Source organism: Pholis gunnellus (assembly GCF_910591455.1).
Source record: "Pholis gunnellus genome assembly, chromosome: 22".
Lineage (NCBI taxonomy): Eukaryota > Metazoa > Chordata > Actinopteri > Perciformes > Pholidae > Pholis > Pholis gunnellus.
Window position 1 is genome coordinate 17,627,789 of NC_136549.1, and position 7,588 is coordinate 17,635,376.

Consider the following 7,588-nt stretch of genomic DNA (forward strand, 5'->3'; position numbering starts at 1 on the left):
GCTGTGAACGTGTTAATCATCGATTGTTTATCTCAGCGGGTCGAATCTCAAACTGAGTAAAGTCCTCAATAGAATAAAGAGCTGAATGAAATGTCATTCAGAATATTCCTCTTTGTTTTTATTTCTGTTTGTCAGACAAATCACTAAACTTTAACACGAACGCCGGTCGCCTGAGTTAACATCTTGTGTTTGTTTGACCAAAACTCCCATCTTTAAAAAACCCATTAAACACACCTTAATGATCTTCATCACCACCATCATCATCGTCACACTGTACTTTATTTTGACACCAAATGTAGTCTCCTCCCCTCCTCCCCTCCTGCTCACCTGTCCCTCGTTAGTCTCCTCCCCTCCTGTCCCTCATTAGTCTCCTCCCCTCCTGCTCACCTGTCCCTCGTTAGTCTCCTCCCCTCCTCCCCTCCTGTCCCTCGTTAGTCTCCTCCCCTCCTCCCCTCCTGTCCCTCATTAGTCTCCTCCCCTCCTGCTCACCTGTCCCTCGTTAGTCTCCTCCCCTCCTGCTCACCTGTTCTCTGTTGTTGCTGATTGAAGATTTGATTCCGTCTCTTTAAGTATCGAAACAACTCTGCTCTATTTTAAGCTTTGTGAGAAGTATTTTTCTCTTGATATTTGTTTCCAAATCAATATAAGAAACACTTAATTCTTAAGTTTATTTGAAAAATAAAGAATTGAGAATACTTGATCTTCACTTATAATAAATAGAGTAATAATCTGAAGCTGTATTTCTTCATTGTTGAAAGGTATTAAAACATAACAACACGTAATATCTTCAGATACTCCCGTCAGTCCCACATGTGTCCACTAGGTGGTGCTGCAGTATTTCACTAGTACTTCTCTCTTTATGTTGGAGTTCATTTTGGGCTTTTTAGAGGAGAGATGCTGCTCAGTTCTGTTTGCTTCATATCTTTCAAATTGTTTGCATAATAAATCATGTTTTTATTTCCAGGAATCATGAAAACCTTTGAGGTTAAAATCATGAATACAGTAATTAAAGCTAACAGGATGACGTCTTGTTTAAACTCTTCTAAAAGCTTCAGATTGAGCGACGTCGTCTCTTGACCTCTGCAGACGTACTTTATTATTATGACATTTAGTTTCTCTCCTTCTCGCTCCAGCAGTCTTCTTCCCCTCTGGACTATTTTAAGCGTGAACGTGTCGCGTGTTTGACGATGCAAAGCAGATTAAAATGCAGAGATCTGTGTATGTATGTTGGTTCAGTGGAGGAGTCACCGCTAAAGATGAAGACGATGTCCTACATGTCTGACGTTTACACGGTGGGAATATATGCACAGAGAAAACTGTGTGTGTGTGTGTGTGTGTGTGTGTGTGATTTGATGATTCACTGCTCGGGTTGTGAAACATCACGCTAACCTGGAGGGTGTTTTTTTTTCACCCCACTGCTGTCAGCTTAAACTGAAGCGGAGGTTTTATGTTTAAAGCAATAATGTGTTTGGATTTGTTCATATTCGTCGTGTTCCATAATGAGAAAGGAATGAGTGAGATTATCTGTTTTGACCTTCAACTCACATATTTATTATTGTCATAATAAAAAAATAAAAATAAATAAAAAATACTAATTTGCTCCAATCATCACATCAAATCTTCAAAACATATGAATAATAAAGAAATACCCATAATAAGCAGTACGGAGTCTATATTATAAAATACACAACCTAGAGATCAAATAATATGGTTTGTTGTAATAATCACAATAATATTAATAATAATAATAATATAACAGTAACTGTATCATAATCACTGCAGGTTTGACCGATATGCATTCATTTAATATTCAGACTCTTTGATTTGAATCAGAGTTCATCATTATATCAGACTGAGCTCCGGTCGCTGAGGCACCAGAAGTGAAACATGTTTCTACTTTAAATGTCTCTCGGGGTCATAAAAACTGAAATGTCCCAGATTTGGAACATTTAAGGTATTGAATAAAATCCCTCTATCAGCAGCTTTAATGCAAAAAAAAAATATCAGTGTTGACATGAAACACAGGAGGAGTGGATGTGTTTTCCTGCAGAGACCCTCCCTGACCTCTGGCTGTGAAGATGGCCGGCGGATCACAGCATTATGTACTTAATAAGTAGACACGGCAAATCCCAGCAGGACGGGTCCGCGGCATCACTCGGCCTCCTCGCCGCAGCGCTGCAGGACTTAACTTGAGCCAAAGTGTTTTTTGCAACCATTACACAAACACCACTGCAGTTCTAAAAAGGATCTGCACACATTTCAGACCTCAGCAGGGGAGGAAAAGAAGAAGAAAATACACATAAATTGACCGTATCCAAATCTGTTTTCACACCCGACCTACGTAATCCGGGGACGGTCTGGCTGTGTTTTGCACAGACGGGAATTATGGGAAATCTGTGACAGTGACGGGCACTCAAGAAGAGGCCTGCAGCTGTTACGGTATCCTCTCCACATATGTGCAAAAACACCGGGGTCGGCTTTAACGACGTATGTTGGTGGAGCCGTGAAATATCACAGCAGATGATAAAGTGTCACTGAAGTAGTTGCTCCCAGAAACAGGAGAGCAAACGTAAGTGGATTCGTATCGTAAAGGTTTGTTGGAGCCTGTAAACAGTGAGCGATGAAAGTGAAAGTGATTAATGCAGCCTTGCATCGTGCTCCTTTCATTTCTTACAAAGCGTTGACTCGACTCCTCTGACAAACTGTCCTTCTATTGAGCAGATTAATGCATGAAAATAAATACAACTTTAGCTTTAAAACATGAAATAAACATCCCGTCTTCTCTTTACACTTAAGACTACGAGTCTAGAGACATGCTAGCTGCTAGCTGCTAGCTGTGAGGCAGCACTAGCGTGCTAACATGCTAACAATGCTAATGCCGAGTCTGAATGTGATGGAGTTACATGATGAAAAAGTAAATATATTGGTTGTAAAATAACTACAAAAGCCACAATCGACGGCACTTACATCCAAATAAAATACCATTTAATAAAACACCATATATTTTATTTTCACATCTAACGGCAGTTTGTGAAATAGTCTCAACATTTAAATTCTACACCAACAGGTGAACCTCTCAGCAGGTCGACATGTCTGCTCCGGTCCCTCCGCTGGGTTTCAACAAGAAACGTCAGAGATGAACGAACACTCGGCAGAACCCACAACTTCACACCTTCATCCTTCAGAGAGAGGGAAGTGTGATGAAGACGAGCTGCAGCGAGACGTTTTCAATGAGAGTCACAGAGGAGACACACACATGACGAAGTGGAGGCAGTTTGTGCAGCGCGTTACATCACAGCCGTGCCCCTCAGTGATTAGGTAACGCTCAACACGTGAGTGGAGAGGAAGGACAGCGTTTTACAACAGAAACACTGAGAATCACCTCCGTCTCTGCAGCTCTGCCGAGCTCATACATCCCATAAACAGAAGGTCACCTGGATCTTCACCTTCTACCAACAGGTGGTGAATGAACCTGCCTGAAGAAATGTAGACGCTGAATGTTTTCCTACAATATCTGCTCATTGCATCTCGAGCGTTATGACATATTTCAGTCGTAATGTTCTCGCTGCAGGTTCAGGCGACAGAAGACGTTTTGGTTACTCGAAGCTGGAGACACGTTTTAAAGTGTTTTTTGCTGTCTGAAGCTAACAACACGGAGCCACGTGTTCACAGACATTCACATCGCATGTCCCTAAAAACCAAAGACTGTATATAAGAAGTGGACGTCGTCATCGTGACATCGTGACGTCACCCGTTGGTTTGTGGACATGAAGCCTCTAGTTCGACGGTTTTGCTGATGCCATGATGGTTTTATTGCATCCAGTGAACAGGAAGTGACCATATTAGGACTGAGGAGGAGTGACGTAGAGACGGTAGAGACCTGTCAATCACCGTGTAGCCCCGCCCCTAAAGCATCCCCTGCTTTATGGTCTGTTTGACTCTAAATGGATAGAGTTATTATATTTTTTATTGTCTGACCAACCTATTTTTTTTGTATCTATGTAAAATGTTAATATGTTTAAATGATTAAAAATGAAATGAAATATAAAGTGTTATAAAATGGAAATACTTGTACTCATACTACAGTACTTGAAGAAGAGTACTTAGTTATATTGCAGCTGTACAAACACGACATCACATCCGCGCTGACACACATCTGTGACCGGCACCAACAGCCGCTTGGCCCCGGAGCATTATGGGAAGTTAACGGTGGCCGACCGGATGAAATTCAATCAAGCGCGGCTCGCTGCCATTGGCCGGCTGGAGTCACGTGACCCCCCCTTCCTCTCCTCGTGTGCCGTGACACCACCAACAGCAGCAGCTCCGCTCTGATTACTACAAAACACACACACACACACACACACACACACACACACACACTGGACATGTTGTCTATTTATATCTCGGGGGGTTCGGTGAATATTATCACTGAGCAATCAAATCTGTGACTTCATGCATGGCTGATGTGGCACATGGAGGCGAACGTGCCTCTGTGGTCTGTTGTCACCCGCTGACAAACGAAACACCACAAAGTGAAGACGGAGAGCAGCAATGACGCAGTTGTGCCACCTCGTCTGTGGATAATGAAACAGGATTTTCCTTCTTAAAAACCCCTAAAAATAGCTCCCAAAATTCATTGAGGGGGCGTCCGTCACTTTGCATCCATTCAGCTGAGGCGGAGGGTTCAGACCCAGAAACGTTACGTCATCGTATTACATCACGTTCTCCGTGTGTGTGTCAGAACTCAGAATATATCGTCTTTGTAAAAAAGAGCTCGTTCGAGACGAGCCGGTCCGGATCAGAATCCATCGGCCGGCGATCGCCTGCGCAATGCATGCTGGGTAGATTTGTGTCAGACTTCCTCAGAGTGAAGACGCTTCATGTCCTCAAACCTCATTGTTTGGAGCGATGCACAATCTATATATGACTACTGGAGATGTGTAATATACTGAAGTAGAAGACAATGAAATAAGATAAAAACACCTTCATGTCTCCTGTAGACCAACACACACGGGAGGCTGTTCAACCGAGTCTCCTGGTCTCTGTAGGACCCGACTCGGAAGGATGCGTCCTACTGAGGAAGCATCCTTTGAGTTTGAGGAACAGCCGAGTGTCCACAAGAGTTAACAATGTTGGGAATATAAAATAGAGGCTCTACATGTTATAAATATTAAACTATTTACATGTCTCCTCCTCCTCTCTCCTCTCCTCTCCTCTCCTCTCCTCCTCCTCTCCTCTCCTCCTCTCTCCTCTCCTCCTCTCTCCTCTCCTCTCCTCCTCTCCTCTCCTCTCCTCTCCTCTCCTCTCCTCTCCTCTCTTCCTCTCCTCTCCTCCTCTCTCCTCTCCTCCTCTCCTCTCCTCTCCTCTCTCCTCTGTGTTCACTTCCTGTAGTTCAGTCAGAGTTTCTCTCTTGTGGTCACATGACTGTTGGTCTCAGATGAGTCAATCATGACGTCATAGTTTCACAGTTTAATGTTTTTAACAGAATCATGTTGAAGTGAAAATGTTTTGATGAAATATGATTTTAAGCTTCGTTTCGGCAGATTTTTCTGAACAAGCGTTGTTTGCACATGATGTGTTCAAGGACTGTCGGAAAGAAGAAAATCTGACGATAATGACAGTTTTTACAGCTTCTGTCTGTGATGAATCAAGTTTAAAGATATAAATGTAAACATGAGTTTATGGTCTCAATGGTTCATTTAGTACATGATGGTCCATTTAGAGTCACACAGACCATAAAGCAGGGGATGCTTTAGGGGCGGGGCTACACGGTGATTGACAGGTCTCTACGTCACTCCTCCTCAGTACACATATGGTCACTTCCTGTTCACTGGTTGCAATAAAACCAAGATGGCGACGTTGATATCCCTGAACTCGAGGCTTCATAATGAGACACAAAGCTGAAACATCAGACTGACAACAACAATAACCACATCATGTGAAATATTACTTTTTAAACTTCATGTGCAATGTTATTTTTCTATTTTAGTTTACTTTAGCCACTAGTGTTAGTATTACTTCTTATACATTTTATATATTTTTTATCTTTTGTTGTTTGTTTTCCTATTTTAGTTGATTTTTTATTGTATTTATTTACCTCTTTACTCTTATTGCTGTTCTATTTTTAACTGGTGTCAGTATTACTTATTTTACACTAAATAATTATTACTCTATTGCTCATCTATGTTCATATTTTATTTTTTTCTTCTGGATTAATGAAGTTCTATCTTTTCTAAAACAGCTGGTCTCTGTAGTTTTTATCAAACAAACAGGAGGAAATAATGCATTTGATGGGGACTATTTTCAGCGGCGTATTAATCCACATTTGCTGATTTTTAATGGAGCTCTATGGCGCAAAGGAGGAAGACAGTTGGTTGTATTATAATATAATAAATAAGGAATACTACCAAACCCTTCTTACGGAGAGCTTTGAGTAATTACAACTAATGTGTGCAGATAAAACACATCAATATTTACTTATTTAGTTGTTAAAAAACGCTACAGTTCCTACAAAACATATTTGTTCATGAAAACTTGCTGCATACGAACATATTTTGTCGGTGGCTGTTGCTTTAAGGAGTGAGAAGTGCTGCATGTGGGATGTTGAACATAATAAATAAGTTTATTCTCACTTTAACATTTATTTTAACTAAATATAGTGTTAGCATCACAGCACTTATGATGCCTTGCATCTAATTTAAAACATAATTAAGCTGCTTTAAATGTATTTTTGAATTTTTACAATTCTTGTTTTTTACCTCCCAAGTTACATTTTTAGTTTAGATATATGAACCTTCACTGCTCCGTCTCTTTTGTTAGTATTTTCACGCCCACGTATTATTTAACCGTCCACACTGACCTCTGATCCGTCAGACAGACTGTCTGCCGCTCGATGCTCGAGCCCCGCCGGCTGTCATGTTTCTGCAGAGTGAAGCCATGCAGACCGACAGTTCCCACCGCCTCCTGCATTATGTAAACACGTCACGTCCACATGATACCGAGAGCGCTGAAGCATCCCCGTGTGACCATATGGAGGAGCTCCATCTGATGCCGTTATTCATTTTCAGTCTGCCGGTTCCAGTATTCAAAGGATCGGTTCGTCCAAATCACAAAAAGCTCTTTTTCTCACTGTAGTGTGATTCATCAGAGATGTCTTCCTTCTCTTAAAATTAACACATTTGGAAAAACTTTGGTAGAAAGAAAATAGCTTTAAGTACCTCAAGCCAAGAGACATTGAGTCCGGATATATTGAACAGAAGACATCTCTACGGTTAATACCTCCATCTCTCGTCAACTCACACTAAAACAAGATAGAGTCATGAATAAAACTACAAGTACAACGTATCCTCACTCGTTTTTCTGCATATTGCGTTGTCCTACAAAAGTCTAGCAACACGTGTCAATTTCCACTCGTTGCGTGAATACAATTTCAAAATGAACTTCCTGCTTCACACAAAACAACTTAGTTAAGTTGAGGCAACAACACTATAAAGTTAGGTTCAGGAAAAGAAAGCTAACTAAGTAAACGTAACATAACATAAGTCATCAAGTAAAAAGTACAATATGTACCTCTGAGATGTAGTACAAT